General features: G+C 35.7%; 1 long non-coding RNA gene across 2 annotated transcripts; it reads right to left on the reverse strand.

Moving 5' to 3' along the window:
* Window positions 1-1,889: 1,889 nt before the first annotated feature.
* Window positions 1,890-14,637, reverse strand: LOC113672092 (uncharacterized). Of its 2 annotated transcripts, XR_016180488.1 has the most exons (6): window positions 8,972-9,268; window positions 7,416-7,465; window positions 5,403-5,450; window positions 4,362-4,886; window positions 3,927-3,998; window positions 1,890-3,609 (listed from the first exon to the last, which is right to left on the reverse strand). It is a non-coding gene; the product is annotated as an uncharacterized LOC113672092 (long non-coding RNA). The 2 variants fall into 2 exon arrangements; XR_016180489.1 differs by lacking the exon at window positions 7,416-7,465 and having other exon boundaries at window positions 8,972-14,637.
* Window positions 14,638-15,369: the final 732 nt, after the last annotated feature.

The following is a 15,369-nucleotide window of genomic DNA, read 5'->3' on the forward strand; positions in this document are numbered from 1 at the left end:
ACTTCACAAAAGAAATGTCCGAAGACAAGTTTAGCCCTTTACATCCTCACACCAGTATGCTTAATCTCCATTCACACTGTTCAAGATAATTTGTTTAACAATCAAGAACTTCCTTATTTAGGGATCATTTCCTTTATTCTTGTGACCTTAATGTAGGATTCAGGTGTGATATTTTAAGGAGAAATTACATGTAGTTGCTGGTCACTTTTAGGGGCTGTAAGCAAAAGACTGGATGAAGTTGAGAGGCGCTTGCTTAATATTACACCACGCAACTGCATTTCAAGAACACCAAGAAGCATTGTGAAGGATTTTTCTTATTGGAAAGCTTCTGAATTCCAGTCGTTTTTGTTTTTTGTGGCATCCCATGTCTGTGGAATATTTTGCTTGATGAATATTTTCAGCATTTTATTCTTCTTGTGGAAGCAATCTGGCTATTAGATCAGATTTCAGCTTCACCTGAGTGCTTACAAAAAGCATACAACTTGTTCCGGCACTTCTTCTAATGACATTTTGCAAGAAACAGTTCCTGTGGCTTCTTGACAGTTGTGTTCTACTGATTTAAAATCTTCTTTCTTGGAATGGTTTTTGAACATATATTAAATTAAGTGCTTAAAGTGTTTCAGTGTTAAAGGAGCTGTGTAGAGATTTCAAAATTGTAGACTTGCAGGCCAGATTGTCTGTAATTAAGTTTTTAAGGTATACACCAAGTATACTTTATTTTCTATGGCAACTTTTTTGCAAATTCCAAGGGTTTAGGAAAGTATACTTGAAGTATACTTTTCCCATTTAAGTACAAATAAAGTACATTTATTACAATTTGCTTAATAAACTTCATTTACACTTTTTTTGTTGAAGTCTAAATTAAGTATACTTCAAATATACTTCATTTCTGGAAAGTACAGAAAAAGTATACTTGAAGTATACTTAAAGTATACTGAAATTGTACAAGGGACTGCACGTATCAGAAAGTGACAAGGCAAGTAAAATGAACTGTAAGTTAGTTCACCGTCTGTATGTTTTCAATGCATAAGAGAAGAAATATTCAGAGCACTTTAAATGTACCTTAACTCTTACGTGTTCACTTTTCATTATTCTTTGAATGTGTACAACTGTTTTAGTACTGTAACTCACTACAAGCAACAGAAATAAAAGCTCAGTATGGATGTCATGTTATTTCTTAACTGAATAAGGTTTACGGTCAACTCGCCGACGGACCAACTCGCCGACGTATAAAATCGAGTAGAGACGTCGGCGAGTTGGTCGTCAATCTAATACAACTTATTAGAAGCTAAACATACAGAAAATTAAACGATATTTAGTAAAAAAACATTGGACATTGGTGAACATCAAACAGAAGCTTAAATATCGGTGAACATTGGTGAACATCACCAATGACTATAACAGCTTAAGACGCAAACGAGTTATTGTGCGACAACAACACCGTAAAGACTCATCATGTCAATCGCTCAGATTTTTTAACGAAAACTCTCTAGACGAGATCTTAAGTAAAAAGCATTTCTTTTTATTTACAACAAAGTTTATAAGGATCTTAAGGCGAATAAAGCGAAGTAAACATCACCAACGACTCTAACAGCTTAAGACGCGAACGAGTTATTGTGTGACAACAACACCGTAAAGACTCATCATGACAATCGGTCAGATTTTAAAGGAAACTTGGCTTTCTAGTCAAGATCTTTAGTAAAAAGCAATTCTTTTTATTTGCAACGAAGTTTATAAGGATCTCAAGGCGAATAAAGTAAAGTAAATATCACCAATAACTCTAACAGCTTCAAATACGAACTAGTTATTGTATGACAACAACACTGTAAAGACTCATCATGACAATCGGTCAGATTTTTTAACGAAAACTTGGCTTTCTAGACAAGATCTTTGGTAAAAAGTATTTCTTTTTATTTGCAACAAAGTTTATAAGGATCTTAAGGCGAATAAAGCGAAGTAAACCTCACCAACGACTCTAACAGCTTCAGACGCGAACGAGTTATTGTGTGACAACAACACCGTAAAGACTCATCATGTCAATCGCTCAGTTTTTTTTAACGAAAACTTGGCTTTCTAGACAAGATCTTTAGTAAAAAGCAATTCTTTTTATTTGCAACAAAGTTTATAAGGATCTTAAGGCGAATAAAGCGAAGTAAACCTCACCAATGACTCTAACTGCTTCAGACGCGAACGAGTTGTGTGACAACAACACCGTAAAAACTCATCATGTCAATCGCTCAGTTTTTTTCACGAAAACTTGGCTTTCTAGACAAGATCTTTAGTAAAAAGCAATTCTTTTTATTTGCAACAAAGTTTATAAGGATCGTAAGGCGAATAAAGCTAAGTAAACCTCACCAATGACTCTAACAGCTTCAGACGCGAACGAGTTATTGTGTGACAACCATAGCAACCACGCGGAACCACGTTTTTTTTTTTAACTTTAAAGAAAGATTTATTCATGATCGAGAACGTTTGATTTACGATAAAAACGATAAAATTCCATTTATTATAAAGATCAGATGAACATGTGAAAGTAATGTATATCATGCAATTACTCTGCTCTTGTAGGTCCGTTTAATCTCGACATCGATTTCAATAATTGGGCCGCTGTTCTTTCACCATTTTCATATTTCTCCCATAATCCAAACACCTTACTCTGTAATTGCCTAATAAAAAGAAATACTTTTTACTAAAGATCTTGTCTAGAAAGCCAAGTTTTCGTTAAAAAAACTGAGCGATTGACATGCTGAGTCTTAACGGTGTTGTTGTCACACAATAATTATCTCGTTCGCGTCTGAAGCTGTTAGAGTCGTTGGTGAGGTTTACTTCGCTTTATTCGCCTTAAGATCCTTATAAACTTTGTTGCAAATAAAAATAATTGCATTTTACTAAAGATCTCGTCTAGAAAGCCAAGTTTTCGTTAATAAAATCTGAGCGATTGACAAGATGAGTCTTTACGGTGTTGTTGTCGCACAATAACTCGTTCGTTATAGTCATTGGTGATGTTCACCAATGTTCACCGATGTTTAAGCTTCTGTTTGATGTTCACCAATGTTCGCCAGTGTTTTTTTACTAAATATCGTTTACTTCTCTGTATGTTTAACTTCTAATAAGTTGTATTGGATTGACGACCAACTCGCCGACGTCTCTACTCGATTTTATACGTCGGCGAGTTGGCGTCGGCGAGTTGGTCCGTCGGCGAGTTGACTGGTTACCGTTATTTCTTAACTGAATAAATACATTCTGATTGATGATGTCCCTTTGAATCTCAAGTCGTCACAAAGAACCCAAGAATCAGAAGGAGCTGCTACATCAGAGGCAATCTTATCATAATTCACTAATGCTATGACTTCTTTCAATCAGCTTTTTTTCTTCACACAATAACATACATTTCATATAATTGCCATCATTGTTGGCTATGTTGGCACCTACCTTTGGTGTTTGTTACACCAGATCTCCTGGTTCAGTACTGTTATCATTCCAGCTAGACTGTTAGGATTGTGATCTTTGAGGTGATGATATTTTAAAGATTCATTCTAAGACTCAATGCCATTATTGGTGATGATATAGACCATAAACCTGTCTTGTCTATATGCCCACATTCATCACCTAAATAGCAAAGATCACATGTTGGTATCTCAGATCATTATGTTATTCTAATTAATTAAAGCACTTCCTTAACCCTAAATAAAAAATTAAAAATTGAGTAGTTCAGAGTTTCCTGTATAAGAAATATATGCAAAGTAATAATGTTATAAGCTGGAGAAAATGGTCAGAACTGAGAAATTAGGAATTATGACATTTCTCTTCCTTTCCCTATTCTTAGTTGATGCATTTCATTCTAAAATTCTTTAATAAAACAGTGATATCTCACATGTTACTATCAGCAGTGCTAAGCCATGTAAACAGAGTGAAATAATCATTACCTTTGCTTCTGCCAACCATGTTTTATCAAACCAGTTCTTCAGCTTTGGATTTGCCATCCAGAGGCTTTTGTCCTGTAGGGAAGTCACATTTTTCTAAAATTAATCCTTTGATGTTGATTTGGCAACAGCTCAAACCAAAGTCAAAACCTTCATTTTTAGTCTTCCCCAGTCACCTTTCCCACCACCAGTGCTAACAGAGAAAGTCACAGATGTGTGGGGTCCATTTGTAGCACACCACATTTGTGAAAGCATACAAAGGTGCCATCTATTAGGACTTGTGTTAGTTGTTTAGAGTCTTTATAAGAAGTGTAAAAATAATGCATCTACAATGCAAATCTACAGCACCAAACAGGTGCATTGATTAAACAACCTCCAAATGACTGCTGTTGTTTTCAGAAGTTAGCGCATTTTCAATCTTTATTATTAATTCCCTACCTGTGAATGTTTGCTTGATTGTGTTTGTCTGTATTTTCTCAAGACAAGTCTGTCAAAAAATATCAGGGCTTCCAAGTGTCATTTTCATAATTAGAGATTGCTAACAGTCCTCATATTGCAGCTGTTGTTTCACTTTGAATAATGAAAGAGCCCATCCCTCCACAGTTCACATTGGTTTTAACAACCAGAAAGAATAGTGGCAAGTTGTATCTCACAGTCTTTTAAATAGCATCCAGAAGTGTAATCTCATTTCCAAATTGATTTAACAGCTACTTCTGTTTTTTTGTTGCGCAACCAACACAGTTTCAGCTTTTGTTGTTTCATCACTTCCTCTTCTTTGGTTTTCCTGGTCAACTCTGGACCACATCTTCATAGATGCCTGGGATGCGTGGGTCTGTTGGCTAGAAGTGCCTATTTGTTGGTAGTTGTGGTGGATTTTGGCCTGCATAATTTTATCTCTTTTGACAAACTGCTTACAGTGTCTTTCATCTCTTGCATTCTGTTGATAAGCTGTTTGTCAATATCCTGGAGAATACCACCAAGATAAATGTTTGATACAAGAGAAAGTCAATGCAATTCCATGCTACAATCAACATCAAAATGAGTTGAAACTTATTTGAAGAGTTGTATTTATGTGTAGAATAACACTCCTGTCTCTACCACACTCTAAATCATTGACAAGAACCTCGCTTCCCTCATTCAAAGTTGCCTGTATCTAGCTAAAGGTTCATGGAAACACTATACAACATTGTTTTGGGGAGTAAGTGAATAGGTTAACTAACAAGGGCAAAAGAGATAAAATTGAAGGAATAGGGGGTTAAAAAGGTCAATATGTCAACAATTTTGTCACCAATAGTAGGTTTACTGAAAACAAAGCATTAAAGGTTGAAACCCAATTCAGATTCCCACAACTAGATTTTGCTCGATGTTTGTGTTATTGAAGTTACATTTAACTAATGAAGGCCTTTTGCCAGCCATCATTACAAAAGCCATGTGTGTTAGAATAAAAATTTAAAAACATATTCATTAAAAAGAACAAACCTCTTCAATGATATGATCCATCCTGAGTTGCTCAGTGTCATTCCTGGTCTACACAGTAAGAAAAGTTAAATAGATCGATAACTTTACAACCTTGTTGAAAATAAAAATGCTTTGTGTTTAACATGTGCTGTTAACAAGATGGAAAATGTAAAAAAAATTGTCCTGACTGAAATATCAAAATATCTGCATTGTGAAGTTGAGCAGATTTTTTCTTTTTCATGTCTTGAATGCCATTTTGTACTTATTAGTGAGTGTTTTGGTATCTCTCTTAAGTGTTAAGTTATTTGAATAACAGTACATAAGTGTCAAGTAATTGAGTATTAATTCTGAGAGTCTATGAACACCTCTGCACTGCAGTTAATTCTAACATGGACGAACTCCCAGCATCTCGCTTCGTGGATGCAGCAGAAGAAGATCCATATTGGATCTATCCATTCATAGTAATCAAATCCGCTTTTTCAATGTTGACTGGCTCTTCAACAGAAAACTTAATGCAAGTGCTACATGTAAAATCAATGCTAGCCAGTTTTGCTCAAGGTTTTTCTAAGAGTAACAGAGCTACAGTTAAGCAAGCCATTAGGAAGGCTCATCATGTGAACTATACATTTGTTTGGAAGAGAACCCTACAACAACTTAATCATGAGTTTCAAGTTCTCGATAAATTGGATGAAGTTTTGAACCCCTTGAGAAGTAGTTCCTTAGAGAAATCAAAATGTGCCCTGAAAGAAGGTACTGCTTTAGTATTGAAAAAGAATAAAGGTCATAATTCTAACTGATAAGTGCAGGTTTGGTTGGCTTACAGTCAAAAAATATCTATCTGACAAGCTCTGATGATGAAAAGAAAATGTTTCAAGCAGAGAGGAGAGCAGAGAGGAGAGCAGAGAGGAAAGTGGTTAAGGATAAGCATCACCGGCAGCAACAAGCTAGTTCTTCTTGAGGACCATCCAGTTACCAATCAAGTACTTCAGTCCCTCCAGGTTCTTCCAATTTGTTGGCAGATTATTGCCTAGTGTGTGGAGATTTCAGCAAGTTCCACAGTTTAGGTCTCTGTTTCCAGATGAGTGTCATATTCATCTCTTTTTTCATTTGGATCTTTATCCACATCTTTACTAGTTTTTTCCTTCAAATGTACAGCATTTACCATACAGGCCATATTCCAGTAATCTCCCAGGATTTCTAATATCTTGCAGCTGTTTTGATTATTCAAGTTAGAGCAGAATGGCATGATGGAAGCCAAGAATTGTTGGCATAAAGTTGTACTTGAAGTCTTGCCCAAGTGCAAAGGGAACTGTATTTACTCACCAATAAGCCACCCCAAACTTTTGATTAATTTTGGTGGAAATAACGATCAGTGAATTGCAATCAGAAATAATGAGTGTAGCTGTCCCGATGAAACCCATTGACAAAGAAAAATTGTAATAGTTTTATTAACCAGGCTTAGAATAAAATTAACAAGAGGCCACAGTTTGCTATACAGAGTAATAAGTAACAGAACAATAAGAAACAGGTAATGGCACTGAGTGGTTCTGTGACTATTTGGAAGCTTTCAGAGCAATCTCACCAAGTTAGACTCACAACATCTCCAGATTTACCTTAGTTCTTTCAATCATTTCTAACCTTTAACATGTAAATTTTCACCTTACACTTTTTTAGAGTTTATTTCAGGTATCATTGAACAAAATATTATTGGTGTTTTAAGTGCAAATCCAACACTATCTCAAGTAATTTTAATTGTTTGTGAACTGATGTGAAAACGAGCTGTGGGAACAGTTTAAGGTTACTGCCTGATTGATTTGATTCAATAATCTTATGTCAACATTAGCATCTGGATTGATGGGGATAAGCTTTTAAACGTTTCAACAAACCACAATAATCATGTGCTTTTCAAAATTCAAGAAATTGACTGCTGCATATCTATATTTCACTCAGTTAAAAAAAGGGAAACTTGCAGTCTTAATATGGTCCAAGATGTATTGTTTGGAGGCAGGAGACTTGGTGCCAAAACACTTTTACCTGCATTTAGGCTGCACCCCCAACTTTTATCCTATTTCTATGTAGCCTAGCTGAGGATAAAAACGGTAATATAAGTATACTTGTATGACATAATAATAGCTAAATGACAAATTTGGATTTATTTAACACTGAGACAAAAAAAGGTGTTTATTTATATCACAAGGTAACAAACCAAATATTTAACAATTATAAGCAAAAAGTGAGGGGAATATTCTTGAATAATTCCCTCTGCTTTATCACGGGTATTACATGACAACACTCTCAGAGCCTGAGGATAATTATTCTTTACTTATATTGTTATTGGTCAGCTGATTATCAGACTAGCTGCATTTTGCTAAAAAAATTTCCACCACACAAACATTTAAAAATTGGCAAATTTTTTTAAATTAGTGGTATCACCTCAATTGCTGGTTAACCGTGGCGGAATAACTAAATTTGTGACTCCGATTCAAATTTGGAGACAACTCTTTGGCATATGGTCACTGCTTTTTGTTACATTTTGTGTGCTATTGACAAGTCAGTTTCACAGATAAAAAAAGACAAGTGCACATAAATCATTCCTCAAACTGACCCCAGTTCATAATACTCTGGTCCAACCCAAACAATTCACATTGATTAATTTGACAATTAATCAAATCTTTTTTCAAACAGGTTTGTTAAAAAAATTAATTTTAACATGCAAGTACATCATAGAATAATGAAAGACACTGCACTATCACTTAGATAAAACCAAAATTAAAAAACAAATATTGCCTCATTTTTTTTTACACAAGGTATGCAGCTAGTGAGACTAGAATTTCTGTCAGAGATCAATGACATCTATAACTTTCACAAATGGTACCAAGTGTAAATCACTAGTCTTCCTCTCCAACAAATCACATGTCAACAAAATTTTTTGGCTAGCACAGCTTAAATGCGTTTTACAAAAATTCCACCAGACTATCTAATGCACATCAGCGTAGAAAGTTTTCTTTCAGCAATTTCTTACATGCCTTTCATTAATTTCTTACAAGCTTTGCTTTGAGAATGAATGAAGAAAAGCTTACATTCCCAAAATGTTTACAGCACCATGTTTTTGGCTCATTTGATTTGTTTCCAGTAGTCTCTTAATAGTCACACTGGTACTAACCAGTCATTAATAATCAGTCACAAGTCACACAAGCTCTTTTTGTGTGAGTGGATGTAATTGGTTTGTATCCCACAATAAACAGCATGAGGGTGATTATGATTGACTGTCAAAACCTTTTCAAAGTTTTTTTTGTGCTTATCCACAGAAAAGGTTTTTTGTTCCCTGAATCTTCATTCCTACCCCTTCCCACTTCTCCCCCAAGCAGACTCCTAAAACCCCAGCTACTTTTTCATTTCCCTGCCTGCCTGAAAAATTATTGACAGCCCTGCTTGAGGGGGTAATGCTTAAATCACCAATTGAACTCAACCCAGCAGAAATGCCAGCTATATGTGACGAGTTAACAACCGTGTAAAAATAATTAAAAATGTTAAATTAAAATATATTTATTAAATTGCCATTATCCTAAATTTAAATGCATGCTACATACCCGTCACTGAGATGGCTCTGTAACAACCTTGGGCCCAGTTGCATACAACACTGTCTTTCCTAACACATCGACAATCTGCCAGGTGTGCCATTCAGGTCTGTCAGCTGTTTCGTTCAATCGTTGAATTGCTCGGTAACAGAACTTTTAAAAGATCCAGTGCACTTGTTATATACTAAATGAAACTATGGTGTGGATTCCCAAACACATTCAATGTTGGAAGGGGCGCGAAAGGATAGTTGAATCCCGCGTTGTCCAAGGGAAAGCTATATATATCATCGTCCTAAACCAGATGAGCCCACGACATATCAGCGGGATCTTCTATGAGTATCCGCAGTTTACAACGTGACTTCCGCTTTTTCTTGTTGACGCGTACTCACAGAGTACTCGATTGTTGGGAAGTTCGCGTAATGCGTCTGAGCCAGTTTCTGCCTGATTTGAACAGAAAAAACAGGTCCTTTGTTGTACTGTAATGATACTTTGATCGATGGCGCTGTTAACGAAATGTTTGGCCGGTTCGTAAGTTGTCAACCTGGTTTCGGTCGATCTGATTGATTGGCAACACCTCTGAAATCCTACACACCATCGACCTAAACCTCATAGCTGCCAAGTGAGAAGAAGAACAATGACATCAGAATACTCGAGAAAGTTAAGTATTAATTTTAATTGCATTTGTGTTAAACTTATATGTATAGAAATTTCTGAAGAGGTACTTAATCAGAAGTTTATCACATGATAAGCCTTCAAACTTGTATTATATAAATTGATGTACATATTTCACAATTTTAAGATGATTGTGTGATGACAGTACACCGACGGTCTACATTCGAATATTCAGCTTGAGCTTCCTCCAAAATGTTAAGTATTTCAATTTGAACTTGTAGAATATAACCTATGGATTAAATGTGGGTCTATAAGTATCATCCATGAAATTCTTACAGGCAATTTTCATCCCAGAGTAAGCATGACACCTTTATACATCCTTCTCACTTGTAGAAAAAAAACTTTTATGTATCTACATTCTCTGAAAACACCTTAGGCCTAAAATCATAGTCATGTGATATCAATATATAACACACTGAGATCTAAGGTCAAGATGAGCTTTTGATTCCTTACCTTCTGTACTCATTTGGCAGAAATTGTGTCACTAAAACTGTGATGACACCACTTAAGGTCTTGTCTCTATTGTCTGCAAGAAACTGGTGCTTATATGTCCTATTCTTTCTTTCCACACCATTGGTAGTGTTCACTTTCACATTGAAGCGGTCGCTCCTGTATGCCCAAACCCAGCACTGCCAATAGAAACAAAGTGTCCAAGTAAACTTCATGAATATAAGCTGCATGTAATCTGATTTTCACCTTGCGGATCTCCTTGTAAGAGCATCTTGGACTCATCTCAGACTCATGCTGAATGATTCATGGCCCAAAATGACATCATCCGAGGAGATGGCCTGTTTGATGTTTAAAGTCAGAGCAACAAGGATTTTAAGTGAACATAATAAGATGTGTGTAATTTTTAAGCCAAAAATCTTGAATTGTTGCTGGATAATTTATAAGGGATAATTCCACAATTATTATAATGTATGCAAGGGATACACTTGCCTGTCTTTCGGGAAGCCATGTTGTGTTCATCCACTTTTGGAGTCTTGTATTGGTCCTCCACAGTTCACTGTCTTGAAGATCTCTAAGTGCTAAATTGAAGTCCCCTTCTGTGGAAGTTCTTGCAAGGTTTCGCAAACTGTTCAGGAGGTTGTCTTTCTTGTCTTTGTAAATGCCATTCTTTGAGTTGTTGATCCACCGTACCCATGCTTGTTCTGAATGGAAATCACAAATATACGCAAGACAGCCTGGAACAGTTATAAAACTGAGTTGTAAAATCTCTCTGATAAGAGAATACATGCTGCCAACCACTTCAGCCAACACAAGGCCTGTTGTAAGCTAAAAATTAAACTACCAACGAAGGGCACCTAGCATGACCTGTGAGCCATGGAGTAAAATAATAATACTATTACTACTACTACTACTAAAAATAATACTAATAATGCTAATAATAATAATAATAATAATAATAATAATAATAATACTAGTAATTTATTATTTTTATCATTATTGTTATAATAGTAACATTAATTTTTTCCAGGAATCTAAAATACACATTGACCCTTTTGCTTCCAAGATCTCAATGTTAATTATCCTTACCATCATCTACACATTTCTTATTTTTTAATTGATTCTAAAAGATTTTCAAAACTTTCTAGGACCAGAAGCCTTTTTCCAGGACTTTCCAGTTGTGGAAATGCCAAAATAAAATTCCGGGACTTTCCAGGTTTTCCAGGACAAGTATAAACACTGTTGATATTTTCATGAAATTAAAGTAATGATTTTGGAATGTCTGGAGAATTACTGGTAATTGGCAATAATTTATTGTCATTATTTTAGTCCTGTAAGAAAGAATTTTTTTTCTTTTTTTTTTTTGGGGGGGGGGGGAGGGAAGAAGTTATTCCTAATAAGTATTGCCTCTCTATATTTCCCACATGAAATAAAGAAAATGGTTATAAAATGGTTATTATCGGTATTTACCAGTATGTGTTTACATGCTTACTTGGAAACAGCCTTTCAATGGCATTGATCTTTGCCTCACTGAAGTCCACCATAAAGAAATCAGGGTTCCATGTTGGGTTCCAGTCCTTAATGAGCTGTAGAGCTTCATTAATGGCATCTGCATTTTCCAGCTGAACCACAGAAGAAAGAAGCAACAACACAGTAATCTACATTGGTTTTCACACACAGAAAGAATGTGGGGAGGGCAATTAATGTGAAGTTTTGTATGTTGCATCCAGTAGGCAAATTTCACCACCATACTTTAAAAGCAGCTCTCTTTGCCACTTCATCTGGTGAACAAGGAGGAGGTTGTTGGATGGATCACCTATACTTATTTTAATTACATCAGTGCTGTCTTCTTCCTTCAGTGACTGTGGTTGTTGATAGGACTCACTATCACTTGTAAGGCAGTAAGGCCTGAAAAAGAAATTATCATCTGGGCTTTCTTCTTTCCACTTCTTGATTTTTAAGTCAAGGTTTTCTTGAGTGTGAATGTCTGCATACCACTGTGGCATGATACATAGGTTCCTGACATCCATGGTTGTTGGGAAGAACCGTCTGTTGGTTAGATCTGGAGGCTGTTGGCCTGTGAAAAGTTCCTTCTTTACATAATGATGCAGGTGCCGTTGCATTTCAGAAACATAATTGACACCACTTCCAACAAGCTCATGAATTTTTTTAACCAGTGTCTCATCAATAGGCTGAAGTAACCCAGCAGTCTGATTACACAACAAGAAAGAAAGAATAATTGCTTTATTATTTATTCATTGAAAAAATTACACAACCTCATCCCCAGGTTTTCTTGGTCAATGGTTCAATAACCTGGAGCTGGCTGCTTTTGATGTCATTGGTTCAATATGAGAAAATTTTTTCCAAATTTGGTCAACAGCAGCTGGTTATGATGAAATATGCAAGTAGTTTTAACCTAACAGAAACAGGAAAATATTTTGAATGAATAATAATGCAAATTATACCAACATTACTATAGGCAGTCCTCTGGTAGGGTTTTTCAGTAATAGTTACAGAATGTTATAATTACAGATTACTGAACACTGTATTTGTTAAGAAAATCCATTTAAATAGTCCATGACAGCAATCCATTAAAACAGTGCCAGTGGAAATCCGTCTCCGATAAAATTGTGATATTATAGTCTTGACTTTGAGTTTGAGGAATAACTGCTAGTGTAGCTTAAAGAAGCTGTACATGTAGTACATTTAATTGGTCTTTTGTTGTGATTTATAATCTTTATTCATTCTTTATATATATTCCACATGACAGTGGAAGCAGCACAGTCTACAGTAGACTCATGATCTGTGTTAAGTTAAGTCACCTTAAATCCCCCACCAAACTTCAGTTTCCTGATTCCAAAAAAAATTTAATTGATGGCCAAGTACTTACCCTCCCCATGGGGTGAAGTGAAATAAGTGATACGTAGGTTTAGGAAGTAATATGTAAATACACTCCTCTGTAGCTATTGTTTGCTTCTTTTCTGACTCTAGGGATGTTCTCAGAAATTTTGACATTGTCTCCCTTCTACTCTTTGTGTTCTCTGAAATCTAATGATACAATGTTTTAATTAAAATAATATTTGAAAGATTGGTTTCTAAAATATTCACTCTGTTTCCATTACAGGTAAATTTGTTTCAATTCTGCACAACGAAATGTCCAGTTTGTCTTATCATATGTCCACTTCACTTACATGTAACACAAGGCCCATTAGGATTAAGCACCCTTTATTAGGCTAGTGATCATTCATGTTAATGGTAGTGCCCCCTGAACCCCTATTCAATAATTTAAATAAACTGACCTTATTTTCAGGATACTTGATTATTTTCCTTTGGTGGATCTTTGCTGGACAGTCACATTTCTTCGTGTCCTGTACTATAAAGTGCTGTTTGGTGTTGTTATAGCAGTGATCAGCATTCTCCTTCTGAAACCAAATAGATTTATTGGATTTTTAGATAGAGCAGTCATATGGGAATAGTCAAGTTATCAATAAACTTAGAAGTAATGAAGAGTATCCTTTAAAATAGTACTTGATTCCTACCTTGTAAACTGCAGTCACAGTGGTCCTTTTTTGCGACTTTGCTTATTTTAACAAATAAAATGTGATGTCCTTTTACTTGCAAGTGGTAAAAAAGAAAACATTATTGCATGCTATTCGCCCTGAGGGAGAGGTGAGTGCTCACCAACTTGCTTAGGAAAATCAGTTGGGACTTACCACCTTGTTAGCTTAAGAGCAAATAGGTGAAGGTAAATCAATAACTATGTAATGCCCTATATATGATATCCTCTTTGGGAGTCCTTAAGTAATAATATCATCTTGTTTACATTCTTATTTAGTTAATTATTATGCATGCTTACATCTTTTTGCAGTCTCTTTTGAGCTTCCTTCCTTTTGAGTGCCTTATTTCTGTCTGGCCCATTTTGGCATTCTAAAACTTTGACCCCCACAATTTGGAATGGGATGCCATCAAAACTTAGTCTGCATCCTGTCATCTCCTGTGAGTCAGCCTATTGTATACAGTGGTTCTTAGCATTTTTATCTACATTTTCTTTTACTCCTACGTTTTTACGTGAGAAGGGGAACCGAGCTAAGTTAGCAATACGATACATGTACACAAACACATACCTACATATATACACATGGGTGCTTAAAATGGAGGGCCTGAAAATCAAGCCTGCCCCACCCAGATGTAGCCCAAGGACTGGTGTAATGGATGGGGATGCTGGCAGCTGTGTGTCAATAGCACTGAGTAGGGTTTTGACACTTTAAGCTTAATCTTAATTAATTAAGCATTTCTTGCCAACTCTTGCTGCAGGCTCACAGTAAATTGACACTTGAAGCTAAGTTGAATTTTAATTACATTTTAATTTTGAAAGTCTAACTGACGAGTGTAAACCGAAGAATAATGATGTGTACATGTATTCTTAAGATATCAATAATTATTGGAAAAAAGTTAAATCCCTTTTTTTATTTTGATTTATCTATATTTCATGTTAATAACAAGATCTCACACGCCCCTGGCTTTAAATACCTATAGTGTCTAAATAAAGTTATACTTCACTTTACTTTACTGTCAGTATGGTTTGTTTTGTAAATCTTTACATGTGAGCTTACTTACCCAGCCTACTGCAATTTGAAAATCCTCCTGTTTGTTTAAATACAGTGAAGCGTGTCGTCGTAGCTATCTCGTACTGTTTTATGAGTTCGTCAGCGCTGCTTTCATCGTTAACATACCCGGAATAAGGGTCAAACTGTACGGTCCATCTTGAAGCCCAAGGTGTACTCTTATCAGCCATGTTTGTTCTTCTACCAAACATTTAGATTTCCCGCCAATATTTACCCGCGAGCCGCAAAACATAAATGCGTGAGTGTTAAAAATTAACTGGACCACCCCTTGGCAAATATATTTATTAGTAGCAAATAAGATGTTGAACAAAAACCAAGAGATCATGGTCAAATAAAACGTAAAGATAATTTATTACAAACAGAAAAGAACTGTGTGTTTGTTCCAATCGAAAGATTTTACAGTGCAAAGTTATGCAAATGATCTTTGACCTGAATCTGCTTTTGGTCGATGATAGCGAGGTCAGAGGATAACATCGACCGAAACTATTAGGCCGGCATATTCAAGTGTCGATCCTCCTTTTAACGCCTTTATAACAGGCTAGATCTTTTTTATGTGATCTAGACAGAAATTTGTTTGTACAAGTTATGGGAAGAATACTTTCGCAATAAAATATTGAAGAACACAAAGCTTTATCGTCAGTCACACAGGTCACGGTCTCTTGATTC

This window comes from Pocillopora damicornis, chromosome 10, assembly GCF_964200805.1.
Source record: "Pocillopora damicornis chromosome 10, jaPocDami1.2, whole genome shotgun sequence".
Lineage (NCBI taxonomy): Eukaryota > Metazoa > Cnidaria > Anthozoa > Scleractinia > Pocilloporidae > Pocillopora > Pocillopora damicornis.